Raw genomic sequence first — 21,791 nt, forward strand, 5'->3', positions numbered from 1 at the left:
TTGTAGATCTTTGCCGGACCCTCCTCTGGCACAGAAAGCTTGACTAACCCCTGCTAAGCCACACTACTCTTTCTTCACTGGTCAAGCATCTGGCAGCTTAGGGGCCTGACTGATGTCACTAGTCCTCTACTGTGACAGAGCAAATGCCAGACGGCTACGCTCTTGCAAGTTAAGGCCGCTCTCTCATCCTTGGCTGCACTACACAGGAGGGGCCTAGGAAGGAGAGTAAGGGCAGGCCTTTAAGTGGGCCAGGTCTGGCCGGTGCATAGCACCAGCAATTCTTAAAAGCAGGTGTCCATATCAGGCTCTCCATTATTACCCTCAGGGTAAAAAAAAAAATAATAACCTTGCAACCGTCACTGCTTTTGATGTAATCTGAAAGAAACTCCTTTTTAAGTTTTACACAGCGCAAACTTGTAGCGCTTTACAGGATCTCCACCATAGATGGCCATATCGATGTTTTGAATCACAGGATTTTGAGCCAAGGTGAGCCTCGAACCTGCCTTCTCAGCTTGAAAGCCGTCAGCTCTCGCCTTACACCTCAACCTCTCGCACAGAACCTGAAACAATTTCAAAATGATATACAGCGAAGTCATAGATGTTGCTGATTTATCTTATGCAATTTACGACCATTGACAAAGCCAAAAGTCCAGTCTTCTTGTAGGTGTAATGTTACTTTTTGTGTTATATAGCTGGACGAATGGACAGAAGCAGCAAAATACCATTCGGGGCAGCACACTATACTAAGTACAGGTTTTTAGCTTAAGTATTTAAACCCCTTGCGTGCTCGTGACGGAATCATTCCGTCACGAGCCACGGTGGGGCTGTGCTGGTGTGGGAATGGTTCCGTCACGGCCAGGCGGGCGCGCCTGTGCGGCGCTGATTTCGCACCTTCGCGGAGTGTTTTATTGACCTGGCGGGGCCGTGACGGAACCATTCCGTCACAAGCACAGCGCCACCGTGGCTCGTGAAGGAATGGTTCCGTCACGAGCATGGCGGCGCCGCGCGGGCCCCCTGCCCTCTAGCGCCGCGGCGGAATTACTGCCGCGGCCAAGGGGTTAAACAATGCCCTTCATTACATCAGCCAAGTTCCTTATGAGAGCCCCCTCCCTTCCCCCAACCCCCCAGTTTATTTATCTGACTTAAAGCCCTGAGTAAGGGCAACTACGATCTTACCTCGGCTTTTGGTGCATGTTGGCAGACTTGAGGGGAAAGTTTACTTGTTTGCCTTCCCTGATGACAGTATTGGAGGGGAGGGTAGGTGCGAGGCGAGTCTGGTTTTGTGAAGTTAAGCAGGACCGGAACTGGATGCCAAAAGGCAGCTCATGCAAAAGCCTTCAACCCAGTCCTACTCTGCAGGAGGCCACGAGTAAAATGAAGCATGGGGGGCGTTGTTGGGTCATGACAGCCAACCAGTTCTGGAAGCAGATGAAGTGCAGACTGCATAGAAGGGAAAGGAAAGAGAGAACAATATAATACATGCAATGGGAAGTGGAGTGGGTAAGGAAGAAGGGTGCATTTAAGAGGCTAGAAGGGAGTAAAAAGAAGCATACTGTAATGGAAAAAGGAAGACAGAAGAGAGAAGCATGAGATGTAGGTGAGGAGAAGGCAGAGGACAGGGATAAGCAGTGAGTGTAAGTACATTTTCATGCATGCTGAAAAGCATACAAGTCATGACCAAAACATCTGATCCCTAAAATGAAAAGTATACAGACCTGCATATCAAGTTTCCAGTTAGAAACAGTAGCTGGCTTGGGCCTCCATGGCTCCAAGTACTGAGATGACAGTGGGCAGATTACTGCAGCACATATGGGATCCCACCAAAATGCAGGCTGGGTGCAAAATTCAGCAACAACAGTAGCAGTATGAAAGAAACTGAAATTACTCACCGTAGCGCCAACGCAAATGGCCTAGCAGGGTCATCAAGGGCAGTAGATAATTATACAGGCCTGTCTCCAGAATGGAAATGAAGATTAATTCCTAAAACCCTAGGTCATGTCAAGCAGTGTCTGTACATTGCAGTGTTAATCACACCAGCTGTGTTTTCTAAGAGGCTGTAAGGCAGCCACTGCCCATGCCTAATATTAAATCCAGGTGCTCACATTTTTTGGGGTAAGGCCACACCCATTACTCCTGGCTCCACCCACTTCCTCTACTGGCTCCACCCACTTACTCTACTGGCTCCACCCGTATCCTCAACTAGCACTGCTGAAAGCCAATACCCAATCTGAATTTCAGCAAGAGAGACTTCCTCAAGTAAGGTTTTGATAGGAGGTACCTCCTCCTTTAGGGTTGGGTCTCCGGCCTACTTGCGGTCATGTGGGGCAATAGTGCAGTTTTGGGAGTGAGAGGGAACAATTGAGGAGCGTGGCGGTGTCTCTTAGCCCCCTATCAAAATGAAGCCTGCTTTACCAACTTGAGAGCTGAGCCGGTGTATGGTCGCGGCGTCTGTGATCATGGGCAGGAATTGTGGTCCCTCTTGACTGGTAGACAGGATGGTGCGCTGGTGCCCGCCCTGGCTATGCCCCCTTTTGCAGTGCGGATGATTCAGCGGGCCACTAAGCGGAGATGCGTATTCTGTGGTGCAGCGGGGCTGCTGCAGTTCAAGTCCCTCCAGGAGGTACGCTCAAGGTTTGTGTGGCACAGCGCGAGCAACATTGAGGATGACCTATGGCATTGCTGTCCGCCCGTCCTCTGATTTGGTTAGGAAATGGGCTTGCAGATCAGCTTGGATAATGCGCATAGGCGGACGGTTATTGGTGCTTTGTGGTCTGGTTTAAAAACCCTGTGCCTGAATTGTGTTTTTGTGTAGGCCGGGGGCCATCAGGCCACAGGGCAGGTGGTGTCTGAGGCAGCCTCTGAGTCAGTCCATTTCATGGCCTTGTCTATCTGCTTTGGGTAATGAAGGCAGACTGGAAGAGATAAGTCTTGTCACACAGCATTATAAATCCCCCAAAATGTATTGGTATCGCATCGTAACAACAGTGTGTGAGGTATGAATGAAAAACGGATCCCTTGGCGTACAATTTGTCTGAAGTCACGCTGCAGGCGGGTTGCATGTGTGTCTTTCGCCCGGTAAGAACATGAGGCTGTCACTGGTAAATTCCAATGACCAGAGCAATTCCTTGCATTGCATGGATGTTGTCATCTCGTTGGGCTCCGGTACTCGATTGAGGCTCATGCCATTCACTTATGTTCTCCAGCGTCAGCAGTGTGCGAGATGTTGCAGCTGGGTGAACACCACCGTCCAGGCTGACTGCAGAATAGCCGCATCTGAATCAGTTTGGGTCTAAAGGTGGGCCTCGTTTGTTCCAGTAGGCCTAAGGGGACTGCATAGAGCACAATATGGTAATGAACATGGGTGTGGCATCAAGGTGTCGCATGTGTGAGGCTACCATGTTGTTATCCCGTTCACCATCATGAATGGGATAATAAATTATGTTGAGCGATGGTAAACACAATATTCACAATGGAGCAATTATACATAAAGTAATTAAGCCACCTGTCCATTGCCCAGGAGCGTAGTGAATGCTCCTGTGGGCGAGATTTTTATGTCGGCAGGGGTCATGTCTTGTGTTGGGCTGGTGGTTCGTCGTGGCAGGAGCTTGTGCTTGACGGAAGAATACAAGGGCATTTGTTTGAGGCCTGTTTTACTGTGATAATGTATGTCTCAGGCCCTTAATCTAAACTAAATAATTTCGGTACTACGTCCAGAAATAGCTTGGCGGTTGTACCACGTGATCAGTATATCCCAAATTCGGTGATGACCTGGAAGGCATCCGTGTACGTGGTTCAACGGCTGGACAGGCAGCAGTTTTGTCTGTTGTTGCTGCTCTGTTGGGTTTGTCAAGGTGAGACGGGCCCTTAGCGGGCCGGGCGAGCTGTACCGTGTTGTGGGGAGACTCGACTAACTGGGTTGTGCCGTGATGGTAGGCCTACCCCTACTGGGTAGTTTTAGTTGTAAACTGTACACTGTGTGGCAAAATTTGCGATTTCATCAGACTACTAGCTGATGTGTAAGTAAATGCTTAGAATAGCTTAAAACAGGGCACCGTCTCGTGGGGGAGAAGGGACAAGTGTTTGCAAGGTTCCGAATCTGGGTGCGTCCCTTTGTTTTGGCCGGTGCGCGGTCATGGACACGCCCCTCCCCCACCCCTCGAAGGTTCCAAAGAGTGCTCGGACCTGGGTAGAAAGCCACCGCACTCTGAACAGCATTCATGGCCAGGAGGTAGGCGTACGGAGCGGCGCTCCCGACCGGGCCTAAGAGTCCATTTGGGCCTATTGGTCCTGCCCCGGGTTTGATGGATGCCACTGACCAAGGCTCATATCTTTGGCTCACGGTGGGTGCGGCCTACAGTCTGGCGGTGTGATAGATGATAGACTGGTAAGTGGTCTTGGCAGCATGGGAACAGTTCAGAACGTGGAGGGTGGCTCGCAGCCCTGTCTGTGCACTGGACCCACTTGGGTTTTAGGTTCAGCCTCGATGGCGGATCCTGGGCACATCACTTGGTCTCTTGCTGGTAAGGAGCCTTTGTTCTCAGCAGTCGCAGCTGGGTGTAGGTATATGCCCCAGTGTGAAATGGATCAGCCTCGATGCCGGATCCTGGGCACATCACTTGGTCTCTTGCTGGTAAGGAGCCTTTGTTCTCAGCAGTCGCAGCTGGGTGTAGGTATATGCCCCAGTGTGGAATGGATCGCACATTTCCAGTTTTGTTTAGAGTGTATACCAAGCGAGAGGTGGCTGGAGGGTTGCGCTGGTAAAAAAGTCACATAAGCTACAGTGCTTGGAACTCCAGTGTCAGGATGCACTTTTCACAAGTGAGAGCGTGGAAAAACATCATCATCTGCATAACAAAGTGATATAGACGCAAGAGCATGAGGGTACACATAGAAGTCTTCAAAACATGTTTGTTGTAATTGAAAACTGGGGTTTTAATAGCAGCAACAGAGCTTAGCCCTTGCCCACCACAATTACAGAAGTACTCCTGGTAGGGCATTACTGGCCTCTCTCAGAGGGCATCAAGCAGGAACCCTCTGGGCAGTTATGATACATGAACATCATTATAGGTGAATAATCCAAACACAAGAGAAAGTTTTATACAGTGGATATCTTGACCACATGTATTTCAAGGTACCCTTACGTCAAACGAATGTACAAGTAAAAATTCAGACAATTGCCTAGGATCACACAATTTAGTTAAGCAGGGTATATAGGCATCCATTACTGAAGTGTCGGGGATCGGTTCCCAGCTGGAGCCACTCTCTAAATATAGCGATTTCTTTTTCAAGCCTTTGGTACAATCCACCAGTACCTATATCAAGGATACCAAAAGCCTTCTTTCAATGTTACTCAATGTCCAGCTACCAGAGGAGCCATGCTACTTGGTCTCCCTAGACATTGAAAGTTTATACACCTGCATCCCGCAGGATGCTACCTTGAAGGTCCTGGCCGATGTCCTCGAGCAGACCACTTGGACATATACCACCTCCAAGACTTTTGTCATTGATTGCGCTACTTTAGCTCTTAAACGCAATTTTTTCCAATATCAAGATACCATCTATCTGCAGAAGACTGGTACTTCGATGGGCAGTACTTTTGCCCCAAGTATTGCAGGGTTGTATGTTTACAACTTTGAGAAGACGCATATCCTGACCACTACCAATCCTTATGCTCTCAATGTTATCCTGTGGCAGAGGTACATTGATGATGTGCTTTTAATTTGGAAAGGATCTGAGGATAGCCTTCTAGCCTTTTTTGATTGGGTGAACACCTGCGATCCTCACCTCAGATTCACTCATCAATATGACCCCAATTCCATTGTCTTCCTGGATGTCACTTTAACTAGGGAAGGTGACCATCTAACGAGTAAAACTTACTACAAACCTACCAGTAAAAATAACCTTCTACACTTCTCCAGTTTCCATCCGCGCCCGTTACGGGAAAATTTACCCTTCGGCCAATATCTACGAGTTCGTAGAAATTGTAGTAGTGTCAGTGACTTCAATACCCAAGCAGAAGACCTAACCACTAAGCTATTACAGAGAGGCTACCCAAAGAAAATATTGCAAAAAAGTCAAAAGAGAGCGAGAAACAACAACAGGGAGGCTCTATTGGAAGATCATAACAAAGAGACTGAAACTGAAATCCCACTCACCTGTGTAACCACTTACAGCAATATTTCTAATGCTGTGAGTCGCTGCATTGGGAAGCATTGGCACATTCTAACAAGCAATGGTCGAAAATGGCAAAAACCGCTATTTTCTTATAAACGAGAAAGAAGTTTGCGTGACTCTCTCGTACATACTCGCCCCAGAATTGATCAGACAACACACGAACAGACTGTATTGAATGTATGGGGCCTACCACCTGTAACAGGCCATTTCCCATGTGGGGGGTGCAGCGTTTGCCACCTCACGACAACAACCAAAGTTTTAAACTTAGAAGAGGGAAAAGAATGGCATCTTAGAGGTCACACTAATTGTAATTCAAGTAATGTCATCTACTTGATTACTTGTCCCTGCGGTCTCAGACACGTGGGTATGACCACCAGGAAGATCAAAATGCGCATTGGGGAACACCGCAGTAATGTGAGGTGTGGTAGAAGCACCACTAAATTAACCACCCACTTCCTAGAACGTGGCCACTGTCCCAATGATCTTAGATGGGTGGTAAAAGAACAACTGAATCCTACCAATGAAGGCAGCCTGTTTGAGAAGGAACAAAGGTGGATATATCGCCTTTTGACACACACACATGGCCTTAACGATGACATACCTTGGGGGTCAGTTATGCGGAGATGATCTAGTGTTCCCCTTGCTGTCCTCCCTAGCCCACAAACCTCTTCCATTTAGCAGAATAAGAAGTCTTAGATGGCGCTAATCCATCCTTCTGCCCCTAATTGCAGTTACCACATAGCCTTGATTTACTGAGTTGTTCTAAAAGAGAATAATAAGGCTGGTTATATGCTTTGTTGCTACTGTGTTTTATGACTTGTGTAGCTTAAATATCTTTGGCGACATTATTTTATTATATATATATCTGTTTAGAACATGATTCCAAAGTGGGTTCGGTTGATAAATAAAACATCATCCTGCTATGGTTGTTCAGCCGTTTCTCGGGGTTACAACCCGTATATATCATTCTAGCCTCGAAACTGATGTTTATGTACTTGTAACATTGACGTATAGGCAAGTAAATAGAGAGGCCCCTTTAAGATTCCTAAGTGATGACGTCAGTCACGTGACCGCAAGCCACGTTGATTACGTTTCTAACTTATTAACCACGTCCGCTGCGGCCCGCTTGTAGTTCCGGGCTGCGGATATGAACACCGTAGGTTTGACGGCGGGCAGTCGCCCAGATACAAGTAGGTTGTCCGTGGGCCGATGGGGCCTTTTGCCTGGAAATAATTTAATAATTGCTGTAATAAACACCCCGAGCCGTGCATAGGAATAAAATCACCGTTTCCCTTGTGTTTACATTTAGATTGCCTGGGCGTGAAGAAATCCCCCTGCCGCAAGCCCATGGGGCGCTCTCACCATTAATTAACTGTGAGTGCTTTTTTCTCTGAGTGCGATCGGACCTTTTGATTCTTCCGTTTTTTCTAAAGGTGTTTTTAACTGCTAGTAATTCCTAACGAGCACTTTCTATACTAGGATGTATTTGGCTGCCAAACAACGTGTACAGAATATTTTTACACACCAGTTTAAGGCAGACTATGAGTGGGGCTGGAATATTATGCCATGAATATTGCTACAGTCTATAGCATTCATCTATTTGTTAATGGACAGTTTTGCAATTACAGAAGATAAAATTGTGAGGTTATACAGCATGTATACACGTGTCTAGAAGTGTTTACAATTATATAATGTCTAAATACCCATAATTATAAATTACATATGTTTGTTTTGATTTCTACATTTCAGATTTCCTGGTCTCCCATAATGCGGAGAGGCCACAGGAAGAAATCCCTACATGAACTTTTACAGATAAGGTTGTAATAGTTTCTTTTCCCACCCCATAAGGTCGGACGCCTTAGCGTGTGCCTACCAAGGAGTGAGAATTTCTTTTTTGGTCCTGACGAATGCTAAGCTGATCTTTGGCTTGCTAGCAGAAACATGTTGACCATTCTTTTTCTATTATTAGGACTTTATGGTTCAAATTAACACAACCACTTATCAGTCCGCTTTGTTTCACTAGTTTTAACGGAGTTAGAACTACCCTCTCATTAAAAAGAATTGTTTCAGTTGGAGGAGTAGTCCATACTCTTTTTAATTCACCCTAATCACCAATTCTGATTTCTTTTCTACTACCTGGGACCCAATGAAGACAACTGGCTACCAACTCTGAGTTGGGGCCTGAGGGTCCTTTTAGCTTACACTGAGCACGTGTATTTCACCTCCATACTAACTTGGTATCTATTTTGGTGCTAGTAAACTTATGACACCTTGAACCTTTCTTGTCTTTTATCTCTGCTTTTTACTTTAGTTTTGTTGACACTCTTACGTTGATTGGTATATCCATTACTGAAGGCCATCCCATCAGAAGTTGTGTTGTCATGTATAATAGTGGAGACAAGCACCAACAAATAAGGGTCTTGGGGGGGGGTCAGTTTGGCAGGGCAGGAACACACACTTTATATCAATGGGAGCATCAATGCTTTAGATATGCTTCTTCCACCCTTAGCAGCAAGACTCGGCCAGCAGTAGCACGTCCAGTTGGTGCTAGTTTGTCTAGATTCATGAGTCACATGCAAGTGCATCAATTGAGCTGGACTACGTACCTAGGTCACACACATTAGACAGAGGGGTTTCAGTATGATCCACATAAATGGGGACGGAACCAGAGCATGAAACTGTAACTGTTAGATTCTGACACAATGTCTCTGCACCACTCATATTGTTAACAGTTAATCAGCCTTTGAATATAGTCAGATGAACAGCACAGGATTCAACTGCACATGGAAAATCCCTTTAGCATATTAATGGACAGATTGAATTATACAGACATGCATTTCTCAAGGCCACTCGTTTATATGCACCAGGAGCTGGGCATTTAAGGGTTCCCATGGCTCTTGCCAAATGACAATTGAACAGGAAGATGTAGAGTGATTACAAAGGGCATAGGAAGGGTGATGGCAATAGCAACGCAAGACTGTCAGTTTATGCTGAGTAGAATGTTTCGAATCACCAATCAGAAGGGTACTAGGAGGCAAACCAGTAAAACAGGCAGGTCTTTGATTCTGGTGGAGAGCAATTAATTCCGTGTATAAACCTTTGAGCTAGGTCCAATTCCTAGATTAAGCAACTATGCTTCCAGCCTTGTAAAGGCCCTGTTGTTTGCATCATTGATTACTACAAAGTACCAGGGATAGGGAACAGATTATTTATAACAAGAAATGTGTATCGCAAGATGAACGAGTAAACATGATTGATGAGGCCTCATTGACGCTTTGTCATAGCAGTTCAGATCCCACCACAGAGGGCGAAGACAAAGCAATGGCCCCTGACAGACAATCCTACATTTTATTTGTCCGGGACTGGTGCTTGCAATCTCATTCCATTTTGCAGTCAGGAACGAGAATGTAAAGAAATATCTGTGAATGTACGGGGCTCACCCAACAGTGAAGAAAACAAGATATTTAGCACAATTCTATAATCCTAAAGTGTGGCGCAGGCAACAATTTTAGCACAGCCAAAATAAAATCACGGTACTCATTGGCAGATGCACAATAGACAAACATTCACTGAAACCAGATTGGACATCATTAATTTGTTCGCAATTGTTTATCACTAAAACTGTGCAAATGTCTGGTCAGTTCACCAAAGTATGTGCAATCCGTAAACGAGTGCATGTTACATGTTGCTTCAGTTAAGCAAAAAATGACCCACCTTAATGCCATTGCAGCTAGGCTGGTTGTGGAATTTGTCATCTAACAATTGTGCTGCTGTTCCAAAGGTTCAGGAAACACTGGGTTAGAGGACATAAAGGCTACATTGTATTAAAAAAACATTTGCCATTTCCATTATTCAAGAAACTGCAGGTATTTTTACATATTTTTCTCCTCATGTTCCCACCCACTTGTCTGCTCCATTGTATACATTAGCAGAAATTTGGAATTGGACGACTTACGATGGGGTGGGGACATTAGCATGGCGACACAGCATCTAAATATCGCAGTTAGACGGTGAGGGGCTTACATGCAATATGGACAGGAAATGAAGCAGAATACTGGGGGTGCAGCCCCCCCCCCCCCGTTATTGCATTCGATGGTAGGGAGGCGGGATCCACTATGCTATTGGCGTTACATTTGCCCATATATGGGCAAATGGGTACACTGGCAGGCACCTGTAAATAGATTGGGTTTTAAATACGTTTTCCTTTTGGCCATTTCTATAAAGGATGTGCACTCTGTAAACATGAGAGTATGGGTAACGGGATCCTGCACTTAAGCAAAAAAAAAAGCCACCATTCAGCCTGCTGGGTTGCTAAATTTGTTATTCCAAAAAGTGTGCTGTGATTCCTATAGGGTGGAGAAATAATGGTTTGAAGCACAAATGCTGACAATTACCAGAACACATATTGCATTCATATTTAGAAGGTGGAGGTAAATGTGCTCATATGTTTACTCCATGTACTGACAAATCTAAAAGCAATAGCAGTTGCATATTTTTCGGTACTCTGATATACCTTTAGCAAAATCTGGCTATGGACGACCTACATTATGGTGGGGACACCAGCATGGCGACACAGCAGCTGAATAGCGCAGTCAGACTGATGGGTTTTGCATGTAATGAGAACTGGAAATGTAGCAGGATATTAGGAGAACCTTCGGGGACCTCGGACCCCCCCCTTGGTTACATCTACCTTTGTCTCAAAAGGACATGTAACAACTTAAATTCGATACATGTGATATGATTTCTACGTGGAGAGGGCCATGCCTATGGTGCTAGCTCAGGCAGGAGGGGGGGGGGGGGTTTCGGGGGCAATTGGTCACAAGGCTCCACTCTGTTTACACCTAATTACCCTCTCCAGGGAAGTTCATATTTCACTTGCTGGTGCAGCACACGGTTATCAGATTGAACCCCCAAATTTGGGACTAACAAAGGAGGGGGGTATACAAGGGCTTAGTTAACCTCAAATGTAAATGCACACATTTGCAAGCAGTGCACAATGCATCATATCAGTCAGAACTGTGTTTACGAAGAGAGCAGTAGTTTTATATTCCATATGGGGGTAATCATTCTTGTTGGTGGGGTTCTCCCATACAAGTGGAGGTCAGCGGGTAGAGATAAGGGTAAGGTGTTGGACTTAAACAATAACTCGTTAACAAATATACTGATGGCCTGAGAGGCGAACTCCACGATGCTTACCAGCTAATCTTGAAATTAGGGACTGGGCAGTGCGGGGTAAATGAACAGCTTGGCAATCACTAACCAGAAGAGCTATATTGGCACAGAGGGCACCATAGGGACATTCCCCGTAACTGTGGTTAAAGAAGAGAACAATAGTTCTCTACTTCCCAGGAGGCCATCGAACATTCCTACGGAGGGTTAAATAAAGCTGTGGTTAAAACAGAGAACAGTAGTTACCAACTTCAGTGGCGGCCATCGAACTTTTCTACGGTAAGGGAAATAAGCCATGCACAAGCACATCTAGCAGGAGGGCTTGGGTCAACTCTAATTTATAATCAAATTAAATAAGACCTGCTTGGTAAATTTGGCATTGCCTCTTTAGTGCAAACACCACATGGTACCCCCTATAGGGATGGGGTACACACATGTCAGAGGTTGATAGGACTTGTCCAGCTAGAAGGACTGGTAATCGCAGTTTGCAGGTGGTTATGGAGCCTGCCATGGTGGGGGGCCCCAGATATGACGGTGGCCACATCCAGGGCAGTGGCAGAGTTACAGGGCGATCTGGGAGCAGATTGGTACATAGGGATACCATTTCAGGAGCACCATGTCGGCATGAACCCTTAAGATCACTAAATTAACCGGAGCTCAACCCACCTGCTAACCATGGCATAGAGAAACAGGCTCTATTAAGGGCAACATGTAAAGTTATTATGCAGTACCAAAACAGTAATAGAGTAAAAATGCAAAACAGTACAAACCCAAACATGATATTCATGTACTGGGTGGTGCAATAAGCTTCAGTGACATCACGCCTGCTCAGTTTTCAACAAAAGAGAGCTATAAAAAAGTTACAGATATAATCGGACGCGTGGGGATATTCTTATGGCGAGGATTATGCAGATAGAGTATGCACCAGAAAGACTACTACCAAAGATAAGTAACTTTTTTGCTTGAGAGGGTTTCGAAACAAAATCTGAGTTACAGCATGTGGAAATCATATCATGTAGAACTGGGAATTCATTTGATAAGTTGACTTAAGTGTGGGGACCAATGCGTGTCTCTGGCAAAAGAGTAAAAACAGAACAGTGGTCACCTGCTATGTTCAAACAGCATGATCAGGATATGCACGTGTGTAAACAAGTTATGCACATACACAGCATGTAGACAGGATATGTTGTACATGTACGCAACTATGTCAACATTGTGGACTGAAATATATTTCATTACATTATCCACTACTTTCCAACACCAGGAACGTTTTTTCAAAGGAGCTGCAATTTGTCAGAAAGTGAGAATTTGAGTATGCCTTGAACTGGCTTCCGTGTATAAAACGGGCAAGATAGAACACATTAGTTTGCCTAGCCAAGCCAGAGACATCTGCTTTGTAGTAAATAAGTAAAGCTATGCTCATAATAGAACACTCACCTTTCAGGGCCAGCAGCTGTTGCTTGTCAGTGTGAAAGGACTGCATGTTATCTTCTTTGCCTGAGTCTCCCATGATTCGGTCACAATCATATGGTCCTGATGTGTGGGCAGTGGGTAGTCTGAGGCAAACCAAAGAAAAATACTGATTATTGACCTCAGCCCGATGCACCCCCTCAAAGTCTGTGCTCTAACAAAAATCAGGTGGACATACTATGTGCCTTCTTCAAATCTGTAGCAAACCTATACAGCTCCTCCTCATTGCAATGCCCAGTAGAGTCAGGGCTTTAAGTGGGCCGGGTCGTGCTAAAAAGCAAGTGCCCAGACTGGTCCCTATTGGGTTCTCGATTTTTGCCCTTACCCTTGGTAAACAGATAAATGTAAACTCTGCAGCAGAACCTCTGCTCGCTGCCTTTGAGGTACATTCAAAGAGACTCGTTATAGTTGTTTCACAGTATCATCATTTCAAAATGGAAGTATTTTCAATAAATGCAGATTCAGCTGCCCCCCCACGCTTCCCTCTCCTTCTGTCTAGCAGTTCCTCTCTTATTGAAAACAGTGACTTCAAGAAGAGGTTCTCCGTCTCGTTCCTCTCCTTTCGTTTATTTTCTCCCCTTTGAAATGGATCCAAAAAAGAAATATACTTTTGCTGGAAATGTCGTATTTTTCTGACATTTTAATTCCAAAGTGCAGCATCGGGGAAAAAAGGTTAAAAATATGAAAAATAAATAACAAAATAAAGTAAGACAGAGTGGTAGCAAAGTGGCCTGATTGACTTTATTCACACGAAACACATTAGCGCCACTTAGCACAGTTGGCCAATGAAGCGCTACTTTTGTTTTCTCTTTTGTTTTCCCCAGGCTTGGAACTAGTGCACCAATCCTGGAAGGTACTGCAATGTGTGGATTGAAAAACAAAATATGCACTGCGGACCTGTGTTCAGGGATGTGGCCTTTTTTATCATACTGCTTACAGTTTGTAAGGATATAAGCAATGGACATTGAAATGGGTCCATTCAGGGCCCTGTAGTCATTTCCTTAACTTTTCAGGCAAAATCACTCACCGATTTCTGAATAGGCAGTGTAAAACCGTTAAGCTAACTATATTGTTCCTGCTTACATTTCACATTGTTTGCTAAATTTTGCATTCCCTATGAGTGTTTGCTTTTTCCAAAATGTTGTTACTTTTTTTTAGGCAGCATATTCCTCTTGTCTAGTGTGTCATTTAAATTGAGCCACATCCAGGTGTTTATAGCCGGGGCAAATTGGGTAGAAGTTAAAGGCAGTGTGAGTCTTTCTTAGTGGGGCAGTATGGGGTTCAGTGGGGGAAGAGGGTGTGGCAATATGGCCAGAGCTGCTGAATTTGGAACTAGGGAACCGGGATAAGCCTTCATAACCAGTCTACCAGACCACTCTCCTGAGGGAGCACAATCCCATACTAGACCTTAGAAGGCCCCGCAAGGCCCTGGTGTCTTAGCACCAGCAGGTAGACCCTAGCAGTGGCAAGTGTGGGTTACCCTTGAAGGCCTGTCCGCCACAATCCATACTGAAGTTGACTTCCAGTCTTGCGGGCAGGTCTATGAAGCAGCACACTCTAGAGCAAGGGTACTCATAGTACGGCCCGCGGGCCGGCAGCTGCCCGGCAAGCCTTCCGTGGCGGCCCGCGGACCATGAGACATCGTACCCGTGTTTAAAAAAAAGAAAAATCCAAGAATGTCTGCAAACACTGCCCAGAGACACTCTGAGAGACTCTGTTGCTCTGTGGGGCCGGGTGATTCATTCCAGGAGGCCAGAGTGGAGCTGCAGGGGCGCTAAAAGGAGGTGAAATACAGCAAAGCTCCATTTACATGCAAATGGTCTTTTTAAAGACCTGTGAAGGCTCGGGTGGGGCTGTGTGTCTGTGCGTGCTGGGGAAGCTGGCTGGGGAAGCTGTCTCAGCTCAGTGACACACAGGCAGGGTGAAATGACAGAGGGTGACAGAGGGCGGTAGAGGGACAGAGACAGAGGGAGAGGGAGGGAAAGGGAGACCGAGAAATGGAGACAGAGAAATGGAGACAGAGAAAGGGAGACAGACAGAGGGAGGAGGGCAACAGAGGGAGGAGGGCGACAGAGGGAGGGAGACGCAGTGAGGGAGTGAGGGAAGGGAGGGAGGGGAGGGACGGGAGGGGAGGGACGGGAGGGGAGGGACGGGAGGGGAGGGACGGGAGGTGAGGGAGGGAGAGAGGGGAGGGAGTGAGGGAAGGGGAGTGAGGAAATGGGAGTGAGGAAAGGGGAGTGAGGAAAGGGAGTGAGTGAGGGAGGGGGAGTGAGGGAGTGAGGGAAGGGAGTGAGGGAGAGAGGGAAGGGAGTGAGGGAGAGAGGGAAGGGGAGTGAGGGAGGGAAGGGGAGTGAGGGAGGGAAGGGGAGTGAGGGAGGGAAGGGGAGTGAGGGAGGGAAGGGGAGTAAGGGAGGGGGTGAGGGAGTGGAGTGAGGGAAGGGGAGTGAGGGAAGGGGAGTGAGGGAAGGGAGTGAAGGAAGGGAGTGAGGGAGAGAGGGAGAGAGGGAGGGAAGAGGAGGGAGGAAGTGAGGGAAGAGGAGTGAGGGAGTGAGTGAGGGAAGGCAGTGAGGGAAGGGGAGGGAGTGAGGGAAGGGGAGGGAGTGAGGAAGGGGAGTGAGGAAGGGGAGTGAGGAAAGGGGAGTGAGGGAAGGGGAGTGAGGAAGGGGAGTGAGGAAGGGGGGTGAGGAAGGGGGGTGAGGGAGTGAGGGAAGGGGGTGAGGGAGTGAGGGAAGGGGGGTGAGGGAGTGAGGGAAGGGGGTGAGGGAGTGAGGGAAGGGGGTGAGGGAGTGAGGGAAGGGGGTGAGGGAATGGGGGTGTGGGAGTGAGGGAAGAGGAGTGAGGGAGGGAGAGAGGGGAGGGAGGGAGAGAGGGGAGGGAGAGAGGGAAGAGGAGTGAGGGAAGGGGAGAGAGGGAAGGGGAGAGAGGGAAGGGGAGAGAGGGAAGGGGAGTGAGGGAAGGGGTGAGGGAAAGGAAGGGAGTGAGGGAAGGGAGTACGAGTCAGTTGTACTGTCCAGCTCCGGACGCATCTGGGAGGGCCTTCGGCACGACATCCGAATCGGGCCCAATATATGTCAGGGATTATCCAGGGCTAGAATGTGTACACATTAAGCTTCTTTGAAATTACCTACTAAGATCTGCTAGCTGACTATCAGAAACAGATTCAGCCGTTTAGGAGTTTCCTAATTACATTGGAGAGGCATAGGTTATTATGGGGCAATGTCATCACACCTTTCAAGCTCCACATGAGGGCAGCCTTCTCCTTCAGACTTCAAAGCTGGCGATAACCCCCAAGTCCCCTATGCCAGGCATCGCCACCTTGAAGAGCACCTCAGGCAGGTACCAACCTTTCCAGGCATGCATTACCTCTTCACCTGCCAGACAGGCTGCTGCTTCACTTACTTGAGTCGCTCAGGCCTCAGTGAAAGCCAGTGGAGCTGGCAGGGCCAGCCACTCTCAGGTCACTCTGCTGCTGCTCCCTCTGAAACACAAAGGTCTTCACTGACTGCTGGCCATTGGTTCAGAGACGGATTCAGAGCCACGCCTACTGTCGAGCTGTAGATCTCTGGCACAGAAAGCTAGACTAACGCCTGCTAAGCCACACTACTCTTTCTTTCCTGGTCAAGCATCTGGCAGTTTAGGGGCCTGACTGATGTCACTAGTCCTCTACTGTGACAGAGCAAATGCCAGACGGCTACGCTCTTGCAAGTTAAGGCCGCTCTCTCATCCTCAGCTGCACTGCACAGGAGGGCCCTTGGAAGAAGAGTAAGGGCAACTAGGATTTTACCTCGGCTTTGGTGCACGTGGTTCGGTCCAAGACTGTGAAGCCCAGGCTGATCCCGGATTGGCCCTTTGGTCCGTCATGCAGAATTTATGGGAATGTTTACTCTTTCGCCTTTCCCGAGGGCATCAGTATAGTCATCTCAATCTCCCCTCTCATAAATTGTGGTAGTTGGTGGGAATCCATTTTTAGGGGTTGCTGCCTTCTGTTGATGACAGTATTAGTGGGGTGGGTAGGTGCGAGGTGAATCTGGTTTTGTGAAGTCTAGCAGAACCGGACCTGGATAACAAAGGCAGCTCTAGCAAAAAACGTTCAACCCAGTCCTACTCTGCAGGAGGCCCAAGACTAAAATGGAGCATGGGGGCGTGGTTGGGTCATGACAGCCAACCAGTTCTGAAAACAGCTCTGTCCCCACCACTGAACCCACCCCCCCCCCAGCCGCCCGTCGGACAAATGCCAGAGTGCATCCGGCCCTGAAGTCTAGTTGAGATAAGGAGTTGCTCAAAAGTTGCATGTTTTTGAGGTGGAGGGCGGTGTGGCTCTTGTGGATAGATCGGTCAGAAAAGATTATGTGGTACATGGGGTGTTCAATAGGGCTCTTAAATCGGGCTCTTAAATAGGGCTCTTAAATCGGGTGGAGATGCTACATTGATGAGGACTGTTAGCAATATTTGTATGGAAAACACCGCGGTGGAAAAATCAGATGATTTCAGTGGTACGGACTATACCCACCATTCATCAATCACGTATTACCCCTTAAAGTAGCCATCACAAATAATCACCTCACCCTGCCTCAGTTACGCCATGAACCCATGAGGCATCAAAGCGCCTAACAGTAAATTACAGGCATGTTGTGGCACAGTAAGAAAACAAGTTACTTACCTGTAACTTTAGTTCTCCAGTATTGGAATCTTTCATAGATTCACATGCCTGAATCATTCCCCGTCGTCGAGACGGGAGTCTCCGGTATATAAAAAAGTAGTGCTTAGTAGTACAGCAAACTGAAAAGAGGCCTAGGTCCATTTCCCTTTTGCAACCCATAGCCTTTGTTATGTAAAAAAGGCCCAAACTTTTCCCTGAACCAATCAGAGCTCCTCACCCTCTAGAACACTCCTGAGATAACCTTCTGCCCCTCAGATTTTTCGCGCACTTGTGCATATAACACACTTCTTGTGCTAAATCCGAGGTGAGCCTCTAAGGGGAGGAGGGTGGGTGCATGTGAATCTATGAAAGATTCCAATACTGGAGAACTAAAGTTACAGGTAAGTAACTTGTTTTCTTACTCCAGTATTGGAACTTTCATAGATTCACATGCCTGAATCAGAATAGCGAGCAGTGAAAAAACAAAGCACATTTTCCTGATACATTACATAATCATGCAATACCATTAGAAAATGAAGCATAATCTCATATACATATATACATACTTATATAAAATGTGACTTTGTAAACAAAAGAAATTACGGATGGAGGGATGCAAGACAGGCTCACCGTTACTGGATGATATTCCGCAGTACCGCCTCCCCCACCGCCGCATCCGATTCTGCGGCTGCCTCCAAGCAGTAGTGCCTGGTTAAGGTGTGCGTAGATGCCCAGGTTGCTGCTCTGCAGATATCCTGGATTGGCACTCCTCCAAACAATGCAGTGGATGTGGCCACTGCCCTCGTGGAATGGGCCCGGACTCGTGCATTCAAAGGCTTTCCAGCAGCTTGATGACAGTAGACAATTGCACTGGAAATCCATCTGGCAATTCCCCTCTTTGACAGCGGGAAACCTTTCCTGGGTGCGCTGAAGGCGACGAATAACTGGGAAGACTTGCGAAACGCCTTAGTTTCAAGTAAAATTTCAAACATCTCTGAACGTCCAGCGAGTGTAATACTCTTTCTGCCGCTGTTGATGGATGAGTAAAGAAACGCTTCAGCACCAATGGTTCGTTCAAATGAAAATCAGTTGGCACCTTCGGAATGAACTTCGGGTTTGTCCTGAGAATCATCTTATCCTCTTGAAATTGCAAGAAAGGCTCCTGAATCGTGAGCGCTTGTAGTTCACCTACTCTTCTCGCTGAAGTCAATGCAATGAGAAGAGCCACTTTCCAGTACAAGAACTTCAGGTCTGCCCTGTGTATTGGTTCAAATGGTGGCTTCATCAATTGAGAGAGTACAATATTCAGATTCCATAAAGGTGGTGGAGGCTTTACTGGTGGAAAGACTCTGAATATCCCTTTCATGAATTGTTTGATAATCCTTGAGGACATAAAGATGGGCCTGACGATGATCTCCTGTAGCGGGATAACGCAGCCAAATGCACCTTGATGGAGGCGTGTGCTAATCCTTACTTTGCTAACAGCAGAATGTAAGGTATAATTTGATGAGGTGCAGCAGTAAGAGGGTGAACATCATGCCTCTTACACCACAGACAAAACCTCTTCCATTTCATTCTGTAGGTTTTGTTGGTACTCTCCGCTCTGGCCTTGGACAGGATCTCCCTACATTCATGTGAGATGTTCAGATGGCTAAACTCACAGTGTTCAGGAGAAAGGCTGCTAATCGCAAGGGTCCGGATGGCGCACCTGCCCCTTGGACATTGTCAGAAGCGATGGAATCAAGCGCAACCGAATTGGACGGTCCTCCGACAGTAGCAGCAGTTCCGTGAACCAGTGTTGTTTGGGCCACCACGGGGCTACTAGGATCAGCCTGCACGGCTCTTTCTTGATCTTCACCAGTATGCGGGGGAGAAGAGGAATTGGAGGAAAACCGTAGGCAAAGATGCCGGACCATGCCATGGAAAACACATTCCCCCAAGATCCCCTCTGGGGAAGCCAGCTTGCGAAGTACTGGCATTTTCTGTTTTCCTTTGTTGCGAAGAGGTCCACCATCGGTGTTCCCCATCTCCGAAAGACGCTGTCCAGGATCTCCTGGTCTAGCTCCCATTCGTGGCAGGACAATTTTAGCCTGCTCAGAGTATCTGCTTTGACGTTTTGATCCCCCGGGAGGTGTTATGCTGTCAATTATATTCCCTGCTGAATAGCCCATTCCCATATCTCCTGGGCTTCCTGAGACAGGGAAAGAGATCTTGTTCCCCCTTGCTTGTTTACATAATGCATTGCCGTAGTGTTGTCTGTTCTTATCAACACCGGCGCACCTTTTATCCTTGGCAGAAAAGCCAGTAATGCCAAGCGGATCGCCCTGAGTTCCAGCAGATTTATATGTAATTGCTGCTCCTCTGCCTTCCAACGGCCGCTGACCTGAAGGTCCTGAAGGAAAGCTCCCCATCCTTCTAACGACGCATCCGTCGTTACCACTAGCAGAGCTGCTCTTGCTAGAAACGTCAGTCCTTGAGACACATTTGCCTTTTGCGTCCACCACTTTGCCTGCAGCATGACTGGTGTCACCTTTATTGTATCGTCGAAGGATGTCTCCGCATGACGCCATTGGAGATCGATATGTTCTTAGGTCAAAGGGAAATCCCTGGGGAACACTCGTTATGCTTTCATACCAATTCGGCCACACACAACTCTAGTCTCATTGGCCTAGTGGCCGTGTTCTAAAAAATATAGCAATTTCCACAAACAAATTGAGTCGTTTACAATCTATTTTAATAAAAAACCTTGTACATGAAAAATATATAGGTGCTAAAGTGCCATATTTAAAACATTTCTTTTATGGAAACAATCAATAAAAACACAATAAATCACAGTAATTGCGTCACAATGTACAACTCCACGTTAGAATTTAAAATCAAAATTAGACAGTAATATAAAACAAGACACATAAAAGCATTTCGACATTTCAGCAACTCATACATACAAATAATGAAAAATGAACCTAATACTCTAAACCCCCTTAGTTTTAGTGTGGTCACTTGATCTATTTGCCACTATTTTTCACTGGATCCAAAAAGGCTTACAAAATTTATACATCAAATCAAACAACAGTAACAGTATTTCATGTACATCCGTTGTTTACTAGGCCCTGGTTGGATTCTCCGTATTTACAAAAAATGCGTCGACGCGTTTCGGTGCAGGACAACTGGTAAGTTAGCACCTTCTTCAGGACTTCTTTGATTGGGGTTTCTCACTTGAAAATATAGTGACTCGCACCCTCTCCCATCTGTGTTGAGGGTGATGAGAATGAAACTATCCCAGAAGCTTTAATTGACTTCCTCCCTGTCGCATCTCAGGGGTCCCATGTGGTATCTCTCTATTTTCTGGGCAGGAATCCTTGTATTAGGTTAGCTTTTCCTGTTATTTCACTTTATTGGAAGATTAGGTTCAGTATCTTAAGAACTTTTAAAACCCTCCAAGAACGGGCATAGCGTTTACGTGATCCTCCTGAGAACTGGATGTGTTCTCTTCTCTGGTAGGGCCGCGTCTCTGCCTCGTTCGAAACACTCTCTCTTCATTACAGGATCGATCTGTTCTTGCCATGGTCTCATCCTTAACCTGCAGCAAAGTACCAGTGGAATACAAGAGGACATTGTGCCCAGCAAGGATTTGTACCTGCGGACTGAAAGAGAATTTCTTTTTCCCAAGTCTTGGAAGAGGGACACAATCCTCAGCTGTCTTTCCTCGGAGGGAAACGCTTTGTTGCATTCCGTGTCAAATATTGCCCCCAGAAATGTGATCACTCTTGCTGGGTGGAGGTTTGACTTTCCCTCGTTTAGAGTCAATCCTAAATTGGCGAATAAGTCTATGCAAGCTTGTGTCGACGCTCTGGCCTGTGTCTTTGATGGTGCCTTGACTAACCAGTCGTTGAGGTACGGAAATATTTGATGTCTTTGCTTCCTCAACACAGCCGCCACTGGAGCCAGGCATTTCGTGAAAACTCTTGGCGCTGACTTCAAGCCGAATGGCAGCACCCTGAATTGGTAATGTCTTCCGCCTACCCAGAACCGAAGGTACTGCCTGTGTGCAGGATGTATTGGCACGTGGAAATACGCGTCTTGTAGGTCCAATGTGGTCATATGATCTCCTGGGTTTAATAACGGAAGGATGTCCTGTAGGGATACCATCCTGAAAGATTGTTTCTTGAGATAGGTGTTTAAGGATCTGAGATCCAGAATGGGGCGCCACTGGAGCTTGTTTTTCTTGATAAGAAAAAAACGGGAGTAAAACCCCTTGTTCTGTTTTGCACCTCCGGCCTAAATGCTGTTGCTCGCAGCCAACCTTGCCTGCGCAGGACCGCAGCTCCTCCCAGGGATC

The 21,791-nt window shown here is 46.8% G+C and overlaps 1 protein-coding gene across 9 annotated transcripts in view; it reads right to left on the reverse strand.

Annotated features, from left to right (window-relative positions):
- Positions 1–21,791, reverse strand: part of LOC144818585 (uncharacterized) — a 285,727-nt gene that overhangs the window by 236,163 nt on the left and 27,773 nt on the right. For 6 of the 9 annotated variants that reach the window (XM_078676129.1, XM_078676130.1, XM_078676132.1 and 3 more), the window contains exons 4-6: positions 12,781–12,899; positions 9,889–9,967; positions 1,177–1,440 (exon numbers count right to left, since the gene is read on the reverse strand). The gene's annotated coding sequence lies outside the window, so the exon portion shown is untranslated. Of the gene's footprint in view, positions 1–1,176; positions 1,593–9,888; positions 9,968–12,780; positions 12,921–21,791 lie in introns of those variants that run through there. The other 3 variants (XM_078676125.1, XM_078676128.1, XM_078676126.1) reach the window with 3 other exon arrangements.

Source organism: Lissotriton helveticus, chromosome 2_1 (assembly GCF_964261635.1).
Source record: "Lissotriton helveticus chromosome 2_1, aLisHel1.1, whole genome shotgun sequence".
In the NCBI taxonomy this organism is placed as follows: domain Eukaryota; kingdom Metazoa; phylum Chordata; class Amphibia; order Caudata; family Salamandridae; genus Lissotriton; species Lissotriton helveticus.